Below are 27,853 nucleotides of genomic sequence, written 5' to 3' on the forward strand. Positions count from 1 at the left end.
TGATGATTGTCCCTAAAAGGGCAAGTCCAGTGTATAGAGCTCTGGGCTTGGAATAAGGAAGACTCATCTTCCTGAGTTCAAATCTCGCCTCAGAAACTAGCTGTGTGACCTTGAGCAAGTCACTTAACACTGTTTGCCTCAGTTCCTCATCTGTAAAAATTAACTAGAGAAGGAAATAGCAAACCACTTCAGTGTCTTTGCTAAGAAAACTCCAAATGGGGTCACAAAGAGTCAGACACGACTAAAATGATTCAACAACAATAACTGTCCCTAAATAATTTATTAATGTTCTACAAATTCAAATTTTTTATTTAGTTGTAAAGTTTGTTACATTAATCCAAATACTTTTCCAAAGGTACAAGAATACCATTCTCTGTGAAGTTAAGCTGGAGAGTCATCAGAAATCTCAAAATGAACTCCCATCTCTTTGGGAAGGAAGACAAGCACCCCTCCAAGTGGCATTCACAGCTCCACAGGCACTGGCAATCTCTGTCTTGCTCTTCTCTTATCTCGATGAGGTCTTTAAAAAAAAACAAACAAACCCAAAACTTCCTTAAAATTTCACTTCTACTTTCTGCATTTCCTGGGCTTTTCTTTTTCACCCTTTTTTACTTGGACTGTGCTAGAGATTATTATGATAGCTGGCAAAAAATGTGAAGACCTTATATCAGTCCCTGTTTAAGTGACAAGTCTTTAATTCTATTTTTTTTTATTGTTGGTGCAGCAGAAATTGAAGCCACTTACCTGAGCTCTAGATGAGTTAATACTACCATATGCAGAATCATATTTTTTAAAATGTTCTACTTTCAAGCACATCGTTATATATTTCTTATTTTTGACCTTCAAGTCTGTGTGGTCAGGGGAAACTGGCTTAAAAACTTGGTTTTTTCCCTTTTTTTTTTTTTGATGATTTTGATGAACCTAGGCTAATTACTGCAGATCACAGAATTGCCTTCTGCTTCATACTGACTTAATATTTTGCTTTCCTCTTTGCTTTCTAATACTGTTCATTTCTCAAACTTATGCTTTTCTGCCTTTTTCAAATCTTGTTTCAGATTGTGTTTTTCAGAACTAGTTTCTTTTTCTCCATTGAAACTTTCTTCTCTTGCAAACTAAACACACCTTCCTTCTGCATCTCAGATCCACCCCCATACTCAGCCTTTAGGCGATCTGAGGTGAAACAGCTAAATTTACTGCAGTTTCTTCCTGGTGGCCATGTAAAACATTTGCCATTTGGTTTTTTCATTAAGAATTTGAAAATACATGATTTATTCTAATTTCTTTTAGGAGATTTTGCTTCTAATTGACTAGACAATTCTGCCAGATCATCAGAGAAGCTCACTGTGGTCTGGCAAATCAAACCCTTTGTAGAAAATGAAATTCTGCCTTTTTTTTTTCCATCAAAAAAAAATATTTTGCTTGTCTTTCCCTGAGGCAATTCCTTTTCTCAAAGTGATTTAAAGCCAGCCTCCTTCTCTCTAAATTAAAGAGGACAAAAACTACATAGCAGTGTCCTTAAGCTTCAGATAAATCTAGGAGCTATTAGAAGCTACAAACTGTAAATTGCAAAAAGGATTTAGAGGCATTTTCTTTTTCTTGACTTTCGGAGTTACTAGTCTGCAAATAGCTGGCTCTCAAGACCTTCCTGGCTGCCCCACTCTTGGGTTCTTTCCTGCTTGTATCAACTTTCTGGATGGGCCTCCCAGTTTGCCAGGTCTGTAACCCCTGTCCCATATTATTGTAGGCCATGCCTGAGTCAGGCCAGACTGGTGGTTCAGGTTCAGGATAGGATCTAAATGACACACGTATAGACCAACTAATAGCTAATAAAAGGAAATTTACTTAGCTCTAACGTGGAGAAAAGCAAGAATACAGTGTTGATTCATTTAAGCAAAGCTTCCCTGACCTTTGTGTGGCCCATGGTCTTCTGGTCAAAAGTCTGAAAGAGTAGCCCCTAACTACTCATGGGCTGGCTTTAGTACTGAGTGGTTTTAGCTTCAGTCCTCTGAGCCCATTCAGTCTCCAGTCAATAAAAAACCATTTAAGCGCCTGCTATATATCAAGTACTGTGCCCACCAGAGAGACAAACAAAGACATAAATATCCCTGTCCTCAAGGAGCTTGCAATCTAATAGAGGAAGACAGCACAAGAAGAAGCTGAACAGGGAGGTGTGGGGTGGGGAAGGTTACCCTGCTGGGGTTAGGAGTGGGGTAGATAGCCAGGTTAGGAAATGATCTGAGGATGTGAGAATTTCAGATTTGATTTCACCTTGCAGAATGATGACTTTCTGGAGATCTTGAAGTCCAAGAAAGTAGTAGGGGAGGAAATGATGAGGTAAATCCTCTGGGCACCCTTCATAAATTGTGGAGGATCTGGGAGGAGTTCTCTAGTGTTCACTCTCCATCTTCTTCAGTCAGGAGGGGAGAGACCTCAGGAGCAAGGGATGAGCATTTACACCTCAGAAATCATCAAATCCTACAAATCAGTGCTTGCTTTCTTGTTTCACTGATTATCTTAGACTTAAGCAGGTGATGGGAAAAGTACATTTTCTGGGCCCTCACTGCCTGAAGATCAGGTCAGTTAGTACCTTTAATGGAATTGGGGAGTGTCTAGACCCTCTGCAAAGGCCACATCCGCACTGATGGTGACCCCTCAATAGTAGTCCCCTTTACCCTCATTCCATTTAGCTACCAACAGTAAGATTAGCATTTACACAGAAATACTTTCTTCAAAAGGTATAATCACAAATATACAATGAACAATAAAACATATAACACTCCCCTGGAAGGGGTGAATGAATATGGAAGATAACGAAGGTCAGAAATCTGAAACTTCATCTTCTCCCTTTTGTAATGACCAAATCCTGGGCCAGCGCCCAGGCCTGGACCTCCCCATACGATGGCTGATGGCAAATATTCACAGTTCACAGAGAATGGCACCTCTAGCTAAGAACCAACTGGCTGTACATTTATGGCTTCTGGACTTATGTCTCTAATCCTGACTTTAAACTCTCAGTTCTAACATGAAAATGTGTCTTGCATGACTGCACATGTATAATCTATATCAAATTACTTCTCAATGAGGAGGGGCAGGGAAGAAGGAAGAGAGAGAATTTGGAACACAAAAAAAAATTTTTAAATGAATGTTAAAAATTGTTTTACATGTATTTGGGGAAAAAATAAAATAATAAACTAAAATAATAACAATAATAATAATAAACTAAAAAAAATCCCTCTCAGTCCTGTATTTCTAGCATTAGAGTTAGTTACATATACATATATATAATGTAGGCACCCAGTTATTTACACGTTCTTTCCTATATTAGAAAATGAGTTCTTTGAGGTCAGGGACTGTGTTTCTGTTTGGGGCGGGAAAAGACTGGGGTAAAAAGGATACTAAGATGACCAGGTCTGCTTTTGAACTATTTGTGGGAAGAGGTTATGCTGAGAGTCAGAGAAATCTTACCTTCTTGATAGAACAGTCCAGGGGTCTGTGAGTCAACTATTATTCTGCTATTTTAATGTGAGCATTTACACCTCAGAAATCAGCAAATGCTACAAATCAGGACTTGGTTTTTTGTTTCATTGATTGGCTACTTAAAGAAAATGATAGAGAAAATATGAGTAATTCAGATTAACTTTAGAAGTGTGTTTTTCAGAAAGTCAGCAAGACCCTGGCTCAGAGAACATGAATATGGGGACACGTCAGGTCAGACAGCATAAGACAGGGTCTAATGCTTTCTTTTTCATAAAATCATACCATTTTGAGCAGATAGGGACCTTAGATCATCTAGTCTCGGTGGCAAAGGTCTGTGTGGACTTTCCCCATAACCCCTCCCTTTCAGGAAGATGCATGTGGTGATTTTCACTTTTCTCAGCTCCGCTTTACAATTTCCTTTCCACATGGCGACTTTCCCCACTGAAGTCTCCATATGTCGAGGGTCGGCATAAGAAGTTAAATGGAAATTTTTGGGGAGTTTTGTGGAAGCCCCAGATGACAGAAAAAGTTTAAAAACTCAGAAACGCATAAAATATATGTATAGTATTATATGACATCAACATATTTTATCTTTTAATATCATGATTCGGACTTCTTCTCTGGTACAGAGAGGGGCAAAAAATTTTAAGTGGATTTTCCAGATCTTGGGGGTGCTACACCCCTAACCCCTGAGATGTGGAAGGCATAACTGTAATTATCTTTTTGCTTAATGAAACTGAACTTCAAAGGTTAGGTGACCTTTTCAAAGTCAATCAGCTAGTGAGGCCAAATTTGAGTTCAAGAGACTTTGCCCACCCAGACTGGCTTAGTAGTGAGACACCCAGTGTAGCCATCCACAATGGTGAATGTTCTTTGCAGTTGTTGTTGGAAGGTGGGGGGAGGGACCGCATTTCCTGGATGGCCTCAATAAACAAAAGACGTGTTTGGATTAGGCCTTGACAGCTGGGTGGATAATATACTCAATATCCGTCATAGTTAGCCACTTGAGCTGGCTAGTTCATTGCTCCATATTCTTTGATAGGAGTTTTCTTGGGCTTCTTGCCCGCCTTACTAAACAGCTGGCTTTTACATCCAGCTGTTTGACTGCTTTAAAAAGGGAAATTATTTGGGTCAGGGGAACTTCAGATTACCAACAAAAGAGACACACAGAATAAATCCCTTGTTTGTGGCTCTGCTTGGGGACAAGCACACAAGCGACTGAATTGAGGCCATCTGTAGTGATCCTTAATAAGTGGCTGAAAGGGTGATTGGGAGGTTAAGCCCTATTTAAATTGAATCTAATCCAGTTAAGCAAATTTGAAAGCACAGGCTCCTCCTGGGCTCGGAATTCTGTTTTATATGGGGCTTCCTGTGCTGGCCCTGTGGGTGAGATGAGGTGATCAGTACGTAGTAGTGGCAAAAGCACTAGACTTGGAATCAGAAAGAGCGGAGTTCAGATCCTGCTATAGACAACCTATTAATTGTATGATCCATGGTAAGTCACTTAACCCCCCGTGCCTCAGTTTCCTTAACTGTAAGAAGAGGGGGCTGGAATATTGTGCAATTATCAACTCTGACAGACTTAGGTCTTCTCAGCAATACAGTGATCCAAGGCAATTCCAACGACTCATGATAGAAAATGCTGCCCACATCCAGAGAAAGAACTGTGGACCCTGAACACAGATCAAAGTATACTTTTTTCACTTTCTTTATATTTTGTAGTTTTCTTTTCCTTTTACAGACTGAATTTTTTTTTGCAAACTTTCTTATTTCACAACATGACTAATATGGAAATGTTTTATATGCTCACACATATATAACCTATATCAATGCTTACCATTTCAGGAAGGGGGGGAGGGGAGGGAGGGAGAAAATCTGGAAATTTTAAAAGAAATGAATGTTAAAAATTGTCATTACATGTAATTAGAAAAAATAAAATACTATTTAAAAAAAGAAGAGGGGGCTGGAATTGATGGCCTTGAAGAGCCTTTCTAATCTAAATCTTTGATCCTATTACCGAGTTCACTGGTGGCTAAAACTCTCTTACAGGCACATTCTATGCAAGGTTGCCCCAGTCAACACTGTTTAATAACATTTTTTTGTCCTGGCCTCTGATTTTATTTTTTAAAAATATAATATTTTATTTTCCCCCAATTACATGTTAAAACAATTTTAAAATATTTTTTTTAAGTTTTGAGTTCCAAATTCTATGATTTCATTTTCATGTAGGAATTCACAGTGAGGGAATTTTCTTTACCAATTCAAATCAGCACTCACTTTGCAATTTATAGTTCTAGATTGCTGTTTGGGGGCAATAATAGGTAAGTCAGCACAGCTGGTGCATGCTAACATCATTTTAAAAACAGCATTACTAATAAGATACATTATGATTGAACCCCACTGTCTAGTTTCAAAACACTTCTGTAACCGCGTTTGGCTGATCACCTGTTGTTTTCCCTATAAGTTGAATTCACTGGCTTTCTAGAGACCAATTAACACATTAGCCAGGGTGTGCTAGTGATTTCAGAAGGCAGAAAGAAACTTAGCAGCTTCTGTCAGGCCTTCAAACAAATTTTTCTATAAAAGGTGTGGCAGGTCGGGGAGGTAAAAGGGGATGAGGATGGCAAGGGATCGTAGCACCATGGATTTAGTGTTGGAAAGGAAGCCATCTAGTCAAATCTTCTCATTTTATAGACAAAGAAACAAACCCAGGGATGTGAAGTGGCTTGTCAGAGGGTCAAACAGGTAGTAAGGGTTAGAGGCAAAATTTGAACCCAGATTGTCCTACTTTTGATCAACCAGCATCAGGGTATTTAGTACATCCTTCATTCCCTGTTGAAAAAAAGCTAGCTATAAGGTACAAGAAAACTAGAAAAGTTGGAAGGGGCTAGGTTTTGAAGAATTTTAAATGTCAAACAGAAGAGTTTATAATTTGTTCCTGTTCGTAATACGGTGCTATTGGAGTTTATTCAACAGGGGTATATGTGATCAGACTTGTACTTTAGAAAAATCACTTTGGTGACTGCAGAGGATGGCTGGGAAGAGGGGGAGACTCGAGGCAGGACAACCAATTAGGAGGCGTTTCTAACAGTCCAGGTCAGAGGTGATGAGGGCCTGATGTAGGGTGATGGCCACATGAGTACAGAGAAGGGAACAGATGGTAGAGGTGTCGTGGTGGCAGATTTGGTAACTGATTGGATATGTGGGGTTGAGTGAGAGTGAGGTGTTGAAGATGATACCAAGGTTGTGAGTCTGGGTACCTAGAAATTGAGATGGGGGAGGAGAAGATAATAAGTTCTGTTTAGGTCAAGTAGAATTGAGATGCTCATGGAACATTCAGTTCAAAATGTGCAATAGGTAGTTGGTGATATGGGACTAGAGTTCAGAAAGAGAGAGCAGGGTTAGATGTTTAGATGTGGAAGTCATTAGCAGAGATGATAATTACATCTATGGGTACAGATCATCAAAGTCATCAAATGAGAGAGTATCAAGAGAAGAGAAGAAGGTCCTGGGACAGAGCCTTGAGGTACCTCCACAGTTAGGGAAATATGGTAGGGAGGTTGATTCAGCAAAGGAGACTGAGGAATGGGAGGAAAATCAAGAGAAATTGGTATTACAAAAACCCGGAGAGGAGAGAGTACCCAGAGGAAGAAAGCAGTCAACACTGTCGAATGCTGGAGAGAAGTTACTTGATAAAAATTGATTTTAAAAACTGGATAGATTTGGCCATTAAGAAGTCATTGACAACTTTGGAGAAAGCAGTTTTAGTTGAGTGAATAAGGGGTGAAGCCAGAGTACAGAGGGGTGAGAAAAGAGAAAGTGATTCTAGACAAGTTTTTCCAAGAATTTGTCTGTAAAAGAGACATGAGAAATAGGACAATAGCTTGAGGGGATGGCAGGGTCTAGTGAGGAGTTTTTAAGGATCAGAGAGACTTGGGAGTGTTTGTAGGTGTCTGGAAAGGAACCAGTAGATAAGGAATGACTGAAGATTACAGAAACCAACGAACACGATTCAAGAATCAGAAATCTAGATAAAGTCATCACCAACATGACCTATAGGTCAACTTTTTTATTAGGCAGTCAAACCAACTATTCTATAAAGGAGAGGTGTAGCTGATAGAAAAGAGGAGATTGCTGGGGAAGGAAGGGAATAGAATCAAGGATACATGTAGGGGGACCCTTGAAAATGGATAGAATTTGGACAGGTGGCAAGAAGGGAGAAGGGCATTGAAGGAAGGGAATGATTTGAGAACGTTTTGGAGGCAGAAATAATTCACCTTTATGCAGCTCTTGATAAAGCTCCTTCCTCACTACAACCCTATGAAATAGGTAGTTGCAAGTTTTATTATCTCTGTTTCCAGATCAAATGATTGATTTTGAAGAAAAAAAAAACTTCTAACTTTTGTTTCATGAACTAAGCTTACCCAGAGTTGCTACAGATACTCTAATAAATCAACAAGCACCTGACCTCATTAGCTTCCTTTTTATTTGGGTAAGCACTCAAATGTCAGAACATTTCTTCTCTTCTGTGTGCACTGACCCAGATTTTCATTCTATGGAATTTGGGATTATAAAACAAAAACACAAACCCTGCCCCCAAAGCTACCATAAACAGAGTTTACTTAAATAGTTACTGTCCTATAAAATACATAGAATGTATTGTATCAATTGTTCAGATATTTACCTTGGCCATTACCAAAGTTTTTATGTAACACTTGTAGCTTTCTAAAGAAAAGATGCAGTGCCCCAGAAGGGCAAGTCTCAAGCCTCATTCTAAACTAAACAACCAAAGTTATTGCAGAGGAATTGGATCAGTGTTGGAAGAGTGTTTATTAATGCTAGATTAGCTCATGATTCTCTAGTTATTTACAAAAATCCTCTGAGGTAGATAAGTATAGCAATCCCATTTTACTGATGAAAGAAGCAGATGTCAGAAGTAAAGTGACTGTACTCAAAGGTCATACTACTACTGAATTGTGGGAGCAGGTATTCAAGACTCAGATCTCCTGGCCGATAGTCCAGGACTCTTTCTCCTATGTCACAAGGCCTCTGTTCTTTTCATTTCCATTTTATCTTTCCTTATTTTTTTCTCTGTTGCAGGGCACCCTTTTCTTGTTCCAGAGATGCACATGCTCAGATGTGCAGTAAGTCATGACTAAAGAGAATTGGAGGGAGGAATTCCTAGCCAAAAGAATTCTGCCTTGAAAATACATTGTAAAACAATCCCTAGGTGAGAATAAATAATAATCATCATTGCATGGTGATTTCTGCAAATAAATGACCATTACTCATGACCAGGAATAGGGCAGTCGAAGGAGAAACTTTGGTGTTCTTAACTTGGAGTTCACTGATCCTCAAGGAGTCCACAGATAGATTTCAGGGGGCCTATGACCTTGGATAGGGAAAAAAATTACATCTTAACTACTAACTGAAATTTAGCATTTCTTTCAATTATTCAAAATTATATTTCAGTTATTCCGGAGAAGGGATCCATGACTGCAAATGGTTGAGAAACCCTACTTTAGATGGATCTAACCCATAGGAGTATTTTGAAACTGAAGAGAATAGTAACTATAAATATTTATAGACAGGGTGTTGGGGTGTGACTCAAGCTGAAAGAGTAGCTTTAGTTGATGTGAAACAGATTTACTTATTTGCTATGTATGATGGCGGGGCTTCTAGGCAAAGGGAAGTTTAAGGATAGGTCAATTTGGATCTCCTCCATTTTAGAGAGAGACCCCATGGATCACCTCTGAAATATCCCCTCTACTGGCTTAATGTCTGAGTTTAGTTTAAGGCTTGGATCTCTAACAAATTGAAAATACCTCAAGAATCTAAGCCTTATCAGTTCTCACCAAATTAGTGTGAATGAGTTTATCAGATCTTTTCTGGAGATAATCTGTGAAAGCTCTTTGAAAACATGCTGTACAAATGTACAAACATTATTATAATCTTTAGCTTCCTACCTTCTTACAACCAGGTTTTGGATGAAGGAAAAACAGAGAGAGCGAAAGGACACTTTGGTATCTGAAAAACATAAGGAGAGGTTCCCAGAGAAGGAAAAGGACTCAGAAAGGAGGAGAGGCTAGGTACCCAGAAGACAAACTTATACTTCAAAATTGTGGGCACAAATACATTAAAAAAAGGCACATTGTGAAGTTGAGGTTCTTAATAAGTACTAAATCATTCAATCATTGTTGCTCCTCCCAAATATTATTTAAAGTATCTAGAAAATTGGCTAATTAGGCCACTTTTGACTGAAGGTTTTCCATACCCTTCCTTTCCTTTCTCTTTCAATCCAACCAAAATAGGAAACTTCTGGCCATACTGGAAGAAAAAAAAAACATCTGCAGGGCAGCTGTATCTCCATGATGAAAAGCCTCACTTATTCTTGCCAGTAGCAGTAGTTTTAGTTGGCTTTTCTCTCCCTCACCTCATCTGCTGTTTAGTATGTATGCCAAAGTGTTGCTTCCTGGCTCTTTACATGCTGAGAAAAGCTTCAAGGAATGGTTTTTGCTGTGTGACCTTGGCCAAGATACTTATCTGGGCCTTGGTTTCCTCTTTAGCAACATAATGAGAATTGGAGAGGATTAGGTGATCTGCAAAGAGTCTTCTAATTTGAATCCATAGTCCTGGAAGCTAAAGCTCTCTCTTTCATCCTGCTTTGAGGATTTGGGGAAATAATTTAGTTCATTTAAAGGCTGCCTGTGTTCTGTTGCTACAGCACGCATGCTTATGGAAAATAAGCAGGTGTGAGGATGTGAGAGAGAAGGATGAGATTGCCAACATTGTTAGATTTGTTTAGGCCAGTAAATGTAGAAGGGGAATTTTCTGCTATTTGGGTTTCCACAGGAGCCATCAAAGGTTCTGCCCTGCTGCCCCATCCCCCAAGTAATGTGAATATATTCTGACAGTCCTGTCATTTGAGTCAGTCGGATGCACAAAAATAATTGAAATGTCAAGGGGAAAAGACAATGTGGCCCTATGGAGAGAGTATAAAACTTAGAGTCCCCTGCCCTGGTACTTGAGCTGGAATCCCCACTCTTCCCCTTCTTGCCTGTGTGACCTTGGGCAAGTCATGTAACTTTTTTAAGCCTTAGTTTCCTCATCTGCAAAATGAGCAGACTGGATTGGATGACCTCTAAAAGCCTTTCCAGCTCAAGGTGTATAAGATGCTGTACATTCAGTGGCTTTTTCTTACCTCTACTTTGTCCAAGGAATTTCCTTGTACCGTCTTTATCATGATGGAAGAGGCCTTTAATCTGTTCTTAGTGAGAGTTCATGTCTTGAAATTTTGAAGTTTGAAGCATATCAGCAGAAGTTTTCAAATGAGCAAGTAATTTTCTGCTGGGTGTGAATGCTGTTTCCTCTTACAGAAAACCTGCTAATTTCCCCAGTTGATAGTTCCCAGCCCCATACTTTGTATATATTTTGTACTTAATTTTCTATTTATTTGTTACTCCCTGGCAATAGACCTTGAGGGCAAGAAGGCTCCTCATGTTCGTTAGCTTATCAAGTTAACTGAGCATGCTCACATGCACACACAGACACACACGTTATGTTACCATAAAGTCAGATTTCCATGAAAGCAGAACTAAAAATGAAGGCTCCTCCTTTATATGAGAATGTTTGCCATCACACTCATCAGTCCTCTTATTTCCCTTTTAATCGCTAACAGCTATTCAACAAGCATTTATCAAATGTCTACTACATCGTGCTAGGCTCCAGGGATACAAAGACAACTTATTCTGATTCTGTTCACTTCATTCTGCATCAATTCACGTAAGTCTTTCCAGATTTCTCTGAATGTATCCCCTTAATCATTTTTATGGCACAGCAATATCTCATGTTAATTTACCATAATTGGTTCAGCCATTCTCCAACTAGTGGTCACTTAATTTATGTGTTCAGTCATTTTTCAATTGTGTCCTATTTTTCACAACCCCAAGTATCTGAGGTCAGATTTGAACTCATGAAGGTGAGTTTCCCTGCATCTAGGCCCAGCACTCTATCCACTATACAACCCAGCTGCCCTTAATTTATAGTTAATACTTAACTTATAAACCTTTGCTAAAACAAAAAGTGTCACTATGAATATTTTGCACATATATAGCCTTTCCTTCTCTCTTTGATCTCTTTGGGATGTCAGTCTAGTAGTGGTATCACTGGATCCAAAGGTATGCATAGTTTAATGACTTTGAGTGTGGCTCCAAGATACTTTCCAGAATGCCTGGACCAATTCATCAGTAGTGCTTTAGTGTGCCTATCCTCCCACAGGCCTTTCAGATACTGTCATTTCCCTTTTTTTGTCATCCTTTCCATCCCTTTTAATGCCCTTTTGTTGATTATCTCCAATTTATCCTGAATCTATCTTGTTCATTATAGTTGGTTTTGGTATTAGACTGTGAGCCCCTTGAGAGCAGGGATTTTATTTTTTTGCCCAAAGCTTAGCACAATGCCTGACATATAAAAGGTGCTTAATAAATATTTATTTATTATTGACTGACTGCCAGTCTGATGCAAGTGAGTTGGAACATCAGAGTTGTTTTAATTTGCATTTCTTATTGGTAATTTGGAACATTTTTTTGTATGGCTGTTGATCACTTAAATTTTTTCTTTTCACTGTTTCCTATTTATTTCCTTTCACCATTTATCAATTGGGGAATGGCTTTTGTTTATACATATTTAAATCTGTTCCCTCTATTTCTTGGAAATCAGACCTTTATCAGAAAAACTTGCTGCATATTTTTTCCTAGTTAACTGTTCCCTTTCAAAGTTGAACATCCTTGATTTCTCTTGAGAAAAGCTTTTTGTTTTTATGTCATCAAAACTGTCTGTTTTATTTCCTTTGATCTTCTCTCCATCCTGTGTTTGATCAAGTACTCTTTCCCTTTGCATAGTTGCAAAAGGTGTCACTTTTCTTGCTCTTGCATTTTGTTTATCATGTGATCTTTTATATATATGTCATACATACATTTGGAGATTATTGTGGTATGTGTTGTGGGATGTTGGTTTCACTCTAAGCCCAGGTTCTGTCAGATTCTTTTCCAGTTTTCCCAGTTGTTGTTCAGTCGTTTCAGTCATGTCTGACACTTTGTGTCCCCGTTTGGGGTTCTCTTGGCAGAGATACTGGAGCAGTTTGCCCTTTCCTTCTCCAGCTCGTTTTACAGATTAGGAAACTGAGGCAAACAGGGTTAAGTGACTCATCCAGGGTCACACACCTAGTAAGTAGCAGAGGCCACATTTAAACTCAGGAAGATGAATCTTCCTGACTCCAGGTCTAGTACTCTATCCATGGCACCCCTAGCTTTCTTCATTCTAGCTCTTCGTATTTGTTTCTGTTTATGATATACAGAAATGTTTATGTTCTATTCTACTACTTTGCTGAAGTTATTGTTTCAATTAATTTTTTAGGTGACTTTCTAGTGTTCATGTCATCTGCAGAATTTTGTTTCCTTTGTGACTATGTTTATTCACTCAGTTTTGTTTTCTTGTATTATTGCTACGACTAGCATTTCTGAAACTATATGAAATGATAGATGTGATAATGGACAACTTCCTGGTGGCCTCTGAATGTATTGATGTGACTTCCGGGTCACCTAAAGGCAAAACAAAGGCCTACCCACATGGCACCAGGGCATTTTAGACTTGGTAAATATCTGACTGCCGTGTTTACCAGATATGGCACAGTATAAAAGCAAGGGGGAGCCTTATTCATCCAAGCTAATTTCTGCAGCATCATATTGAATATCCTTTCTATGCTACAGCTAAGTAAATTTCCTTTTGTTAACTGCTGAATGTGACAAATGAGTGTCTCATTTCATTTTTATATTGAACTGAAACTAAGAGAACTGGTCTGACTTTTCAGACCATTATAGACTTCATCCCAACAGTTTGGGTATGTTGTTTTTTAACCCACCCAATTCTTTGGGACTTAGTCTCCATTTAAGTTTAATTCCTTTTTACAAAAGGCTATTTTTAAAAAAAATTTTACCATGATATGGTCAGTAAAGGATATATTTAATAGTTCTACTTTTTTGCATTTGTTTATAAGGCATTTAATGTCCTAGGCCCTCAGTTGTTATAAAGACGCCAAGCACAGCTTAGAGATTTGTACACTCTTTTCTATTTCCATTCAATAATAGCCAGAAAGCTGCTTTCTAAAGTTCTATTCGAAGCCTTAACTTCTAATTTGTTTTTGTTAGCTTTGTTTAGATCTGAAAGTGATACACTGAAGTACCTATTACAGTTTTCCTGTGTATTTTTCTAGTTAATTAGATTAACTTTTTCCTTTAAGTGATTAGATGTTTTGACATTTGGTACATATATTAAGTATTGGTATTATTTCATTTTCTGTGGTGTCTGTAAACATATTGTAGTTTTCTTGTTTATCACTTTCAAACTTATCTATCACTTTCAAACTGTTGTCATGTCTGAGTTTGTGATAGCTATCCTTGCTTTTTTGAGTACACTTATACTTAATAAGATCTATTCTAGTCCATTTTTAACTCTCTTTGTTTTAAACATATTTCTTGTAAATAACATGTTGGATTCTGCTTTCTTATCCGTTTTTAGTGATTTTTTCCATTCAAAATTGTGGTTATGAATTCTTAATTTCCATCCATGATACCTGTCATACCCTTTTTCTCTGAAGGAATATGATCAAGAATAGTAATTGGTAATTGATTCCATTCCATGTCACCACCATCAGTACACTCACCTAGAATCACGGATTCTTACCCTTTCTTTTCTTAATCTCCTACTTATATATTTTTTTCTTTATGTGCCATCATCCAAAATTGAAATTTCTTTTGCTTGTGACTATTCCCTCACAAACTTTCCTTCCTCTTAAACCCTTCCCTCTACTTTTTCTGTCCCCACCTATTTCCCTGTTGAGTTTAATGTATTTCTACACTATACTAGATGTGAGTGTATATATGTATATGTGTGTGTTCAACTCTCCTTTGTCTGGGTCAGATAAGAGTGAGGTTTATGTGATACTAATCACTTCACTCCCTCCATTTTTACATAGTCTCTAATAATCCCAATTAAGAAAAATAGTCAAATTCATTACCTTCTTTCTCATTTCTTCCCTTGGATATTTCTTCCTGTTCTTTCCTCTTAAGAACATCAAAACAGCACAAAACCATGCCTAATCCTTCTGTTTGCTTTATTTTACTCACTTTCTCACCCATAAAGACATTAGGATACTAAAGAGGGATGCTTGGTTCTTCTTCCCTGTTATAACATAAGCATTTCATTATTGTTTAGCCACTTCAAATTGCTCAAATGTATTTACCTTTCCAGGTTTCTTTTTACTCCTTTGGTTGCATTTCAAACATTTCAGCTCTTTAAAAAAAATCATGAACGTTTGAAAGCCCTCTATTCCATTCAAGGTTCTTTTGAAAAAATGCATTATAAATTACACTCAGCCTTGCAGGGTATGTTATTCTTGGTTATAAGACTCTACCTTTTGCTTTCTGCAATGTCGTATTCCAAAATTTTCTCCTTTAGAATAATTTCTGCAGTCTTGTGTGATCCTAACTGTGGTTCTTAAGTACTTAAATGCTTTCTGTCTGCTTGTATAGTTTTTTTCTTTGAATTAGAAAATCCAAACTTTAGGTACATGTTTTATGCATAAAGGGTGATACCACAAGCAAATTAGGGGAGCATGGAATAGTTTACCTGTCAGAACCTTAGATAAGGGAAGAAATGATCAAACAAATACAAGAGCATTATGGAATGTAAAATGGATAATTTTAACCACGTTAAATTAAAAAGGTTCTCCACAAACAAAACTCAGTGCAGCCAAAATTAGAAGAAAAGCAGAAAACTGGGGGAAATTTTTTATAGAAAGTTTCTCTGATAAAGACCTCATTTCTCAAATATGTAGAGAACTGAGCCAAATTTATAAGAATACAAATCATTCCCCAATTATTAAATAGTCAAAGGATATAAATAGACTGTTTTCAGATGAAGAAATCAATGCTATCTATAGTCATGTGAAAAACGCTCTTAATAACCATTGATTAGAGAAATGCAAATTAAAACAACTCTGAGGTACCACCTCATTCCCAACAGATTGTCTAAAATAATAGAAAAGGAAAACGACAAATGTTGGAGAGGATGTGGAAAATTGAAGCACTGATGCACTGTTGGTGGAATTGAGAATTATTCCAAACCATTCTAGAGAACAATTTGGAACTATGGCCAAAAGGCTACAATACTCTTTGAATACTCTTTGACCCAGCAATAGCACTACTAAGTCTGTATCCCAAAGAGATCAAAAAAGGGAAAAGGGACTTCAATGTGCAAAAATATTTATAGCAACTCTTTTTGTGGTGGCAAAGAATGGGAAATTGGTCATCAATTGAGCACTGGCTAAACAAGTTGGGGTATAGGATTGTGATGGAATGTTATTGTGCTATAAGAAATGATGAACAGGATGCTTTCAGGAAAACCTGGAAAAACTTATATGAACTGACGTAAAGTGAAAGAGCAGAACCAGGAGAACAGTGTACACAATAACAGCAATATTGTACAATGATCATCTGTTAGTGAATGACTTAGCTATTCTCAGCAATAGGATGATCCAAGACATTTCCAAAGGACTCATGATGAAAAATGCTATCCACCTCGAGAAAAAACTGAAGTCCAAGTGCACATCAAATCATACTTTTTTTCTTTTTTGTCTGTTTTCTTTTACAACGTGATTAATATGGAAATATATTTTGCATGACTAAATATGTATAACCTGTATCAAATTGCTTGCCTTCCTAATGAGGGGGGAGAGAAAGGAGAGAGACAATGTGGAACTCAAAATTTGTAAAAAATGGAAAAAATCTGAATTTTTGATATAAAAGGATTTTTTTTAGCTATATAAGTTTTCATTTTTGGTGGGGGGTTTTTAAGAGTGATTGGTGTGTTCTTTCTATTTTCATTTTTAAATCAAGGTAGTTTTTATTTATGACTTTTTGAAATATGATAACAGTTTTTTTTTTTGGTCATGGCTTTTGGGGATTCTGATGATTTTTAAATCATCTTCCCTTGACCTGTTTTCTTTGTTAGTTGCAATTGATAGTAAATGCCTTGCATTTCCTCTTGCAGTTTCAATTTTTCAGAATTTCATTCTAACATTTCTTTTTGTTTTATGGAATCATTTAGTTCTTTTTGCTCTATTCTATTTTCAGGAAGTCTACTATTTGAGTAAGATTTTCTACCTTCTGTTCTAAACTATTCTCCTTTCATTTTTTCCCTCTGGAGCTTTTATTCAGCATATAATTTCATGTTCCATTTTGTCCAAGTACTCTTAAAATTCTTCTAAGACTTTTTTTTTTCTCTGAGGCTTTACTTATAGTTCTTGTAGAGTTTACATTCTTCTGAGTTAACCTACTGGGTGTCTCTTAGCCCACAATATTTTTCACAAGTTTAGTGCCTTCTTCTGTTTAGTCATATCTCCTGCCTTAATTTCTAATTTGAGACTTTGTGTTAGGACCAGGTTCTACCTACTCACTTGCTCTTAAATAGGGTGGTCAGACCTGGTTTGGTTTTTATCTCTATTTTCTAGGCTCCTTATGCTGGCTTCCATCTCTCCTAGAATTTCTGTGCCCAAAGTGTTGTCAGGTTTTAGGTTCCCTTGGATTTTCCCAGGTCAGATCACTGTAGTCTAGTTTAGGACCCTCTGAAGCATCTCAGGCAATGGCACTGTGTACTTCTAGTCCCTTTGGGACATCCTAGTAAATCTGCTATCAGCTCTCTGGCCACTATCTATGCCTATGTCAGAGCACTGTGGGTTTCTGAGCTCCCTTCCCCAAAACTCTCTTTGAGCAGGCCAGGCCCCCCACAGAACAGAGAACTGCAGGATTCTGGATTGTTCATCTGAGTTTACTCTGGTTTCCCTGGCAGGATCTCTTACCCAGTGCCTATTAGTTTCTAGATTGCTTTTTTGTACAGTGTTGGCCTGGACAAAAACACACTTATTTCTCTTTGGATTTCATGTTATTTCTCTTTGGATTTCCGGATAATTATTTGATCTCATGCTCTTTTTAGGTCTTTGCTGGAGTGTGTGTGTATGTGTGTGTGTGTGTATATATGTGTGTGTGTGTATATATGTGTGTGTGTGTATATATATGTGTGTGTGTGTATATATATGTGTGTGTATATGTGTGTATATATGTGTATGTGTATATGTGTGTATATATGTGTGGGTATATGTGTATATATGTGTGTGTATACACATGTGTGTATATGTGTGTGTATGTGTGTATATATGTATATGTGTGTATATATGTATGTTTGTGTGTATATATGTATATGTGTGTATGTGTGTATATATGTGTGTTTGTGTATATATGTATGTGTATATGTGTGTGTATATATGTGTGTGTGTATATAGGTGTATGTATATGTGTGTATGTATGTGTGTGTGTATATCTATATCTATCTATCTATCTATCTATCTATCTATCTATCTATATCTATCTATCTATATATACACATTCATGCTACCATCTTACCTGCAAGTCCTCGCTTCACAGTATATATATTTTTAAGGATACAGTATGGCAAATTCCAAACTAATGAATGTGTTAGTAAGAGTAATAGTGAATAGTATATTACAAAAAGGTATTATTGGTGTTGCTTATTAATGATCAATGCTGGTTCTCTAGGGAGAGCCTGAGCAAGGTGGCTCTTACTGATGGACTTTCCTGATTAGGCTCATAATGTTACCCTTTAAGTAGTGGTCTCTAAAGGTGAATCATCAAGCAAAGGCCCCCAAAGTACTAAATGTGGCAAGAAGTGGTCAAGAGGAGGAGTGAAATACAATGGCAAAGAAGCTATTAGATTTCAAAGCCCCTACCAGCTTGGCAGCAATAATACAGTCAAGTGATGGAAGGTGCTTTTCATTTGATTTCGAGGTACTGCTTTAATTCCAATACCCATTACACCCCATTGCAAGTAAGAAACAGGCACAGATGTAAGAAATGACAAGCAGGATGATTTTAGAAAAACCTAGGAAGACTTACATGAAACGATGAAGCGTGAAGTGAATAGAACCAAGAGAACATTGCACATAGTAACAGCGGTATGGTGTGGTGAACAACTGTGAGTGACTTAGTTATTCTTAACAATATAATGATCCAAGACAACCCTAAAGGACTCATGATGAAAAATGCTATCTGCCTCCAGAGAAAAAACGGATGGTACCTATATACAGACTGAAGCATACTAGCTGTTTCTTTCTTTTGTTTGAATTTTCTTCCACAAAATGACTAACATTTAAATATTTTACATGATTGCACATGTATAACCTATATCAGATTGCTTACCATCTGAGAAGGGGGAAAGGGAGGGTGGGGAGGGGTAGAATTCAAAACTCAAAACTTAAGGAAAAAAGAATGTTAAAAATTAGTTTTTACATGTAATTGAGGAAAAAATAAAATATGATTTTAAAAATGTGCAAAGTGCTTTGCAAACCTTAAAGTGCTATATACATGCTAGTTATTAATCAATTAATTAATTAAAATCCTTCCCTAATGGGAAAAAAAAATAGGCACAGAGAGTCAGTCAGGTCGCCTCAACCCAAGCCAAGCAGAGGATTGAGGGAATTATCCATGCAATACAGGTGTACAGTGGGTCTGGCCAATGGCCTCAGGGAATGCACAGCATGCTCAGCCTGATGTCAACTCACATGAAGGACTCAACCAGGATTGCTTCCACAACTTGCTGGCCAGACACTGGAATGCCCAATTTCAAACTAACTTGCAGCTTTTATAAAACAGATCTGTTGGTTATGACAGGGCCTACATTAATTTAATGACCCTGACGGATTGATTGATTCGGTAGATTTGTTCTCACCCAATAAAGGTGTCAGGGTATAGCATTTTGTTTAGTTACTTTAAATAGGATTTTAAATGGGATTGACTGATTGAGAGAGTCCACTATCACTCTCTATTCGACCTAAGTAATTTTTCCTGACTTATCTGGATGCTTGCCACAGTTTTCTTTCATGTTGGTTGCTGAGACCTTGGCCATAGAGAAAACCTGAATCTTACAGAATGATAGAACTAGAATTTGAATCGAAACTAAGTCTTGGAATTTTCAACAGTTTGCCCTGCCATACTGCACCACTGTTTTCACTTTGGTCCACTGTATGACACTCACTATCTTCTCCTTCACCTTCTAGTTTGGGCAGTAATCATTCTTTAACATTTAGGCAGGGTTTTTTCTTCTTCTTTCTTTCTTTAGGGACCACAGAATGTCATTTTGTTTGCTCATTTCCCACAGCTTATCAGGACAGTGCAGTGGACTATGAAAGCCTTGCCTGGTGCATGATGTTAAAGTAGGCTTCCCCTTCAGGCATCTCCCAGCAAGCCATCCAACCATAAGAGTCAGTGATGATCATTTGCTTCTTCGTTTTTTCTCTCTTATTTCATTTAATTTCTAGAGGATTTTCTTATAGCCACATAGATTTAAAGCAGCAAGGACTTTGAAGGTCATGTAGTCCAACCTACTCATTTTGCATAAGAGGAAACCGAGGCTGAGAAGATTAAAATAATTTGCCCAGGGTCATACAACTAGTTAGTTTCTGAGGCAAAATTTGAACCCAAGTCTTAGTGATTCCAAGGCCAGTACACTAGGTACAACACCAGCCTGCCTTTCTAAGAGAGATATCATAGTAGAGTAGACAGAGTGATGGATTTGGAATCAGAGGAAATGGACTAATGTTCCAACTCTGCTGCTTATTACTTGTGTGATTGCTGTCAAGTCACCTCATTAGACTTTGAAATTCTTTTTTTTTTATTAATTTATTTTGATTTATCAACAATCACTTCCATAAGCTTTTGAATTTTAAATTTTTCTCCCCCTCCCCAACCGCCCTCCTCAAGATGGTGCACAATCTGATATAGGCTATACATATGCATTCCTATTAAACTTATTTTCACATTAGTCATGTTGTAAGGAAGAATTAGAACCAATAGGAGGAACCACCAGAAAGAGGAAACAAAACAAAACAGAAGAAAAAAATAGCAAATAGTATGCTTCAATCTTCATTCAAACTCCTAGTTCTTTCTCTGGATGTGGATAGCATTTTCCATCATGAGATTTTTGGAGATGTCTTAGATCCTTGCATTGCTGAGAAGGCCTAAATCTATCAAAGTTAGTCATTGAACAATGTGGCGGTTACTGTGTACAACATTCTCCTGGTTCTGCTCACTTCACTCAGCATCAGTGACTTTGAGATTCTTGAGAGCAGGGCCTATAGTTATCCCTTCTACATCAAAGGGATTAGGGGCGCAGTGCTGTCCTGGGGATCTGGAAAATGCATGTAAAAATTTTTGCTCCTCTTTTTGTACCAGAGAAGAAGTCTGAATTATTATGGTATTAAAAGATAAATATGTTGATATTATATAATACCATACAAATATTTTATGCATTTCTGAGTTTCTAAACTTTTTCTGTGTCATCTGCTGACCTTCGCCTATTATCTGTGACTTCCACAAAACTCCTCCAAAACTCTCATTTAATTTCTTATGCCAACCTGCAATATATCAAAACTGCAATGGGGAAAGTCGTAATGTGGAAGGGATAACTATATTTGGTTTTTGCCCTTTTTTGGTACCCAACATTTATCCCAGCACCTGGCACTGGGTAACGCAGTGGATAGAGCAGTGGTCTTAGAATCAGGAAGATTCATCTTCCTGAATTCAAATCTGGCTTCAGACACTTATTAACTGGCTGACCCTGGGTGAGTCATTTAACTTTGTTTGCCTCAGTTTTCTCATCTGTAAAATGAGCTGGAGAAGCAAATGTCAAACCAGCCTGGTATCTTTGCCAAGAAAATGCCAAATGGGGTCACAAAGAGTAGGATATGACTGAAATGACTTGAACAACAACAAAGATAATAGATGCTAGTTGACTAACTTCATTTCTCTAGCCAGGGGTGGGGAATCTGCAGCCTTGGGCCACATGTGGCCTTCTAGGTCCTTGGGGGTGGCCTTTTGACTGAGTCCAAGTTTTACAGAACAAATCCTTTTATGAAGGGGATTTGTTCTGTGAAGTTTGGATTCAGTCGAAGGGCCACACTTGAGGACCTAGAGGGCCACATGTGGCCTCAGGCTGCAGGTTCCCCACCCCTGCTAGGCTTTAGTTCCTTATCCAAAAGAAGAGGAAGTTGGAATAGATGACCTCTAAGTTCCCTTTCAGCCCTAAATCTCTGACCCTATCTATGATAGTTTTCTTAAAAGGAGCCTTGTCTTCCCATTCCATGAGAAGCATGATAAGGAGGTATTCATAAGCCAAATGTCCGTAAGTCCATCCTCTATTCCCATTGATTGAGCAGCCCAGTGACATGCCAGAGAAACAATTTGCCACTGCGGTTAGCACAGCACATAATCCCCTTCTCCCCTCTCTTTTCTCCCCTCCCCTTTTCTCCCATCCCCCCTCTCCTGCTATCCCCTCCTCTTTCTCCTTCCCTTTTTGTTCTCCTCTCTTCTCTTCTCTCCCCTCTTCTTCTCTTCTCCCTTCTCCCTTTTTCCTCTAGCCTCAGCAGCATTTGACATAGTTGACCACCCTCTCCTTGGACACTCTCCCCTCTTTAACTTTTCATTCCACTCTCTTGTTTCTCTTTCTCTGACTGCTCCTTCTCAGTGTCCTATGCTAGTTTATCATCCACATAATATCCCCCTCAACTGTGAGTGTCAGGTTCTGTCCTGAGTTCTCTTCTCTCTCCAGACTCTCTTGGTGACCTCACCAACTGTCACAGGTTCAACTATCCTCACAAGTCTAAGATCTGTTAACTGGCCCTGCCATCTCTCCTGAGTTCTAATCCTGCATCAGCAACTGCCTGTTGGACATGTATGTCTTTGGAGGCATCCCAAACTCAACAAGCCCAAATCTGTCCTCTTTATTTCCCCCAAACTTACCCCTCTTCTGTATTTCCCTATTTCTGTCAGGATTACCACCATCCCTTTGGTCACCCAGGTTCCCAACCTTGATGCTATCCTCAACTCCTCACTCTTACTCACCATCTTTTGTTGTTGTTGTTAAATCGTTTTTTAGTTGTGTCTGACTCCCCATGACCCCATTTGAGGTTTTCTTGGAAACATCCTAGAATGGTTTGCCATTTTCTTCTCCAGCTTATTTTATAGATGAGGAAACTGAGGCAAACAGGTGACTTGCCCAGGCTCGCATAGCTAGTAAGTATCTAAGGCCAGATTTGAACTCATGAAGATGTGTCTTCCTGACTCTATGCCCAGAGCCCTATCCACTATGCCACTTAGCTGCCCTTCAGATTATCATGAATATACTTATTTGGATACAAGCCATCAACCTTCGGTAGCGTGTAAGTTTCCTGAGGACAGGAACTAATATTGTTTTCGCCATTCATCTAGTCGGTTGTTAGCTCCACAACATCTTTCAAATCTGTCCCCTCTTCTCCACTTCTACACCAGCCCGCTAGTTCAGGTCTTTATTATGTCTGGATGCAACAGCCTTTGAATTTGATTCTTTGCTTACATCTCTCCTCTCTCCAATCCATCCTCCATACAGCTCCCCAAATGACATTCCTATAGTAGGGGTCTGACCACAACAGCTCCCTAATGCCTGCAGGATAAACTACAACTCCTCTGTTTGGCATCCGAAGCCCTTCACAATCTGGCTGTATCCTACCTTTCCAGGCTCATTATACAAGCCTCCGTTTCACCCACTCTTCAGTTCATCAAAACTGGCCTTGTCAAGATTCTTTACACATGGCACTCCATCTCCTGTTTCTTTGGATGGAATGTACTCCTTTCTCACTTCTACTCCTTCAAATCTCAAGTTGACTTCAAAGCTCAGTTCACCTGCCTAGAAGAGCATTTTCTTGACCATCCCAAATAACCTTATGTTTATTTAGGGATAAGAATGCACATTAGCCAACTATCCACTTAGCAAACTTCATCTAACCCAGGTATACACATTCAGCAAACTTTCCTACCATATTTACCATATTGGTAAGGGGGATGGGGAGGGAAGGGGTGCAAATCAGACCACCCATTGACTGCCCCAAGATCCCCCTCCTATTCAGTCTCCGTAAAGGGTATTTTGGTTTGGAAAGCAAGTTGTGATGATGGTGAATAGTGCCATAGAGGAGTATATTGACACACTTTTTTTCAGTAGCAATGGCAGTATATTGACTCACTCTTTTTCAGTAGCAATGGCGGTATTGATTCGATTATGGTTCCAGAACTGGAAAGTGTATGGGGAGTATCATTATTGCTGTTGTTGTCGTGTTGTGTTGATGATGACATGACTCGCAATTGGGAGGACTGTGCAAGGTCACCAGCCTCACTTTTTCTTCCAGAGCCATCTGGGTCCAGGGGCCAGATAGTCATCAGGATGACTGGAGGTGGCCCAGGATGCAATGGGAGACCGTGGCCCTTTTAAGCTAAGGTCTTTTCAGGGTCTCAGTTTGAGTGAGGTAATACCCATTCAGTGAATAGGCCTCTTTAAGAAGTGAGTCAAGGGATGGCCCCTTCAATTAAAAAAAAAAATCAGAATGGGAGGGGAAGACCCTCAGGATTGCTGGCCAAAAGAGAAACAGTTACTATTTGCATTTACTCTGAGTAATCATTAGGATGGGGAATGGTAGGAGGAAGGGAGAGTAAAGTGAGGCCTGGCTGGAGCTAATCTGGCCTGAAATATCAGGCCACTTGTAGTCACCAATAAGAACAACGGGGTGGGAATTCTGGAGTTGAAAGGAAAATAGTTACTATATTTGTCAGGACCATAAGTACATTATATCTTTATGCCTTCTAGTATCATTTACCACCATAGGTTAGCTCTACAATAGCTCATTGTGATGGCTGGGAGAAACCAAGATCTGTCTATGGTTCTGATCGTTGTCTACAGCTGGGGGCCAAGAGCAATGTTTCAACTGCCTCAGTGAACACTCTGGCCTTTGTTGACTATTTTAATAGCTTCTTCAGACTAGTGACTTTAGGCAATTGCTGCATGAGAAAGCAAATAGACAGAAATGCTTTGTCAAAGCATTGTCTCCCTGTAGCATCTGGTGACCCTGCTTTTCCTTTCCTCTTCCTTCTATTTTCTCTCCTTTCCACTCCACTAGTTTACAAAACTCTTGTGACAATTTGCATAATGAAGCAAAACAAATTCCACCATTGTCCATGTCCAGAAATGCATGTCTCGCTCTGTGTCTTGAATTATTGATTTCTTTCACGAGGTGGTAGCACAGATCATCATAAGTCCTCTGGAATCATGGTTGGTCATTGATCAGAGAGCTTAAGTCTTTTTATTAAGTTATTCGTCTTTACAAATGTTATTATATAAATTATTCTCTTTGTTCTGCTCACTTCACTCTGCATCAATTCATACAATCTTCCCGGGTTTCTCTCAACACCTTTATCCCTTTTGTCATTTATTGTGGTTCAAAAGCATTCCATTATCTTCATATACCATAATTTGTTCAACCAGTTCCCATTTGTAAGGTATTTTATATACATTATCTTATTTGAACCTTATAACAACCCTGTGTATTACATGTTATTATTCTTCCCATTTTACAGATGAGGAGACTGAGGCTGAGAAAAGTTATTTGTCCAGGTGTCTGAGGCAGGATTGGACTCAAGGCTTTCTGACTCTAAGTCCAGTACTCAATCTACTATACCACCAAGCTGCCTAGATATGTCCTACTCTTGGAATCATTAGAAGTATGGCTTGACTACTGTGTCTCTAGTAGTAGAGGATTCCATTAATAACTGGCATTTATATAGTGCTTTAAGGTTTACAAAAAGCATAAGTTTGTCTACCATCACATCTATCACTAGCAGGAACAGTCAAAGGAGAAGTGGATGTAACAGCTCCCCTTGTGGGAGAGCTTACTGAAAGATGTGTTTCAGTTATATAACCAGTGAATTCTGCATGAGTGATTTTTTAAAACTGTATCTTGTTTTCCTAATTAAGTAGCACTTCAGTACTTGTGAAGTAGGCTGTAATCAGAGGATTTTAAGGAATATCTTATTTTGATATCTCTGAATACCTCTGATATGCAAAACTCAACTTATAGAGACAACTGTCTAAGTCTCCAAGTTCAGAGTAGGTGCCATATGCTAGGTCAAAGGGATTTCCCCACTGGGTATGGGAAAATGAAATCATGCCCAATCCAAAAAAAAATCTGGAGGAGGGAATTGATATCTAGGGGAGGATAGGGTCAGGATAGATTTCCTATAGCAGGTATGCTAAGTTAAATTTTGAAGAATGCTAAAGATTCTAGGATATGGAGGTGAGAAATGAGGTGCATTCTAGGCACAGATAACAGTTGGTGCAAAGTACAGAGAGATAAGAGATGGAACGTACAATACTTGCAGTTCAGTTCAACCCACACCCACCATGTGAAAAGGCTTAATGCCAGGTTCTAGGAATACAAAGATGAAAAAAATGACATAGTCTGTGCCCTCAGGGAATATTGTAGGAGAGATATGAAGGAAGATACAAATACAAAAATATTAATTAAATAAATGCGTGCAAAGGAGAAGACCCAAAGGTGGGAATTTGGGGCCTTTTATCTCTCTCTTGAATCTCCCTTGTAAAGTAATAACAATTCTCTTCTTCATCTTTCTCCCATGAATCCATCTTCACTGTCCACCTTGAGTTGGCTTTCCCTCCTCAGCTACATTCCTTTTCTATTCACTTTTTTATGGCAATAATTGGGAAATGAATAACAGAACAAACATCAACACAGACTATTACCATTTCCTAATGAAGTTTAACACGATGTAAATCACAATGGAGGAGGGGAACAACCCTAGAAACTACATTGGCCAAGAAATGCTTGATCTCCTTGCCAAATGGAGAGAGAAGGATGGCTGGGAAGAGTAATGCTAGTTCAGAATATAATCTTGCTTAGAAAGTCTTAACAGTGGGAGGTGGTAGTAGCTTATGAGCAGCATTGCCTAAAAAACAAGTAAGAAACAATGGAGAAAAAGAAAAGAGATTGGTGAAAGACTGCACTAAGCCATATTATCCTTAGAGCATTTAAAGATGAAACTGGAAGGATGACAAGGAACAGAAAAAAATTGGAAAAGACCTGTAAACATTTATATAGTAATATCTTTTCTCCATCAATAAGAGTAGGTCCATCACAGTTAGACTGTAACATCTCATTCCTTAAAAAGGGAAGTAGAAATGGCACCAAAGAAAAGAAAGATGGGGAAAGCTGCTAGTCTTCTAGGGGACTTTTGAGGTTGTTGAAAGATTAATTTTCAAGATGTCTGAAAGATGGGAGGATAGTAAATGCTTGGAAGCACCCTCTAAGGTCCATGTCAGCTGCATATCTATAATATTATGAACCTGTAAACATAATCTATCTTTGTGCGCATCGCATAGCCTTTTCCTTTAAATTCCTTCTGGCAATTGACAGAGCAATCACTGTGGTTATTAACTCCTGGCAACCAATCATCTCAGGGGTGATTAGCCTGGGATTCTTCCACTGCTGAACATTTCTTCAAGTCTAAGGAATGCAGATTGGATTGAAAACATATGCTTTTCAATTACTAAACCACACGGATGAGAATGTATACCAGAGATGAAGAGAGAAGCCAGGAAACATATGTATATACTGTTATTTGTTTTCTAGGTGTGGCAATAACCCTTGTAGCTCTTAATCTGATTTCAATATAAAAATAACATTTATATATTCTTACTCCTTTACATTACAAACATCTTTGGGGACATGTTGTTCAGTCATGTCTGACTCTTTGTTGACCCCGGGGGCCACAGCTTGCCAGGCCTTTGGGGACATAGTGCTATATAAACACTTTGAAATGCTTAGATAAGTGTTCAAAGCATTAAAAAAATCTGTGTCAATGTCTCAACTAGGCTCTCTTGAGGAAAAGAGGCTTACAAGATAACAAAATTAAGTAACTTTTAGCCCAAAAAAATCACCCTCATTTGCCACTTCCTTTTGGAATTGTGTCCCAACTTAGGGCCAGAAAATTTTTATCAGAGGTGGGGAAAAGATAGCCTATAGGTTGGTATTAATGTATTTTGCCTAACTTCATTGGCTAAATGTATGGGAACCCATCCCCTATAATTGTACGATACAGAAAGTAAGACAGCACTACAGAGTCATAATTGCTATTGTCCCACCAAAATGCTGTCCAGGTAACTTAGTTCCCCTCCTCCATCCTCACCTTCAAACTAAAGTATTGCGTAGTAACTGTCTCCCTTGTTCAAAAATACTGGTAGCAATGGTGAAGAGATACTCTAATAGTACAGGTAGTCCCAAGGTGATAACTGACTGCTGTTCTTTTCTTAGTCATTTGAAATGTGGAATGCTCTTTTCCCTTAGAATCCAAGTTCTAAATGCTATTTGGTT

At 38.5% G+C, this 27,853-nt stretch overlaps 1 protein-coding gene and 1 long non-coding RNA gene across 2 annotated transcripts in view; one reads left to right on the top strand and one right to left on the bottom strand.

Annotated features, from left to right (window-relative positions):
* The window catches only part of FRMPD1 (FERM and PDZ domain containing 1), a 250,376-nt gene that overhangs the window by 140,271 nt on the left and 82,252 nt on the right, over positions 1 to 27,853 (top strand).
* Positions 272 to 27,797, bottom strand: LOC110220488 (uncharacterized). Its single transcript, XR_002327884.1, has 3 exons — positions 27,669 to 27,797; positions 2,269 to 2,429; positions 272 to 520 (listed from the first exon to the last, which is right to left on the bottom strand). It is a non-coding gene; the product is annotated as an uncharacterized LOC110220488 (long non-coding RNA).

The sequence above is a fragment of the Phascolarctos cinereus genome, unplaced genomic scaffold, assembly GCF_003287225.1.
Source record: "Phascolarctos cinereus isolate Bilbo 61053 unplaced genomic scaffold, phaCin_HiC Scaffold_4;HRSCAF=312, whole genome shotgun sequence".
In the NCBI taxonomy this organism is placed as follows: Eukaryota; Metazoa; Chordata; class Mammalia; order Diprotodontia; family Phascolarctidae; genus Phascolarctos; species Phascolarctos cinereus.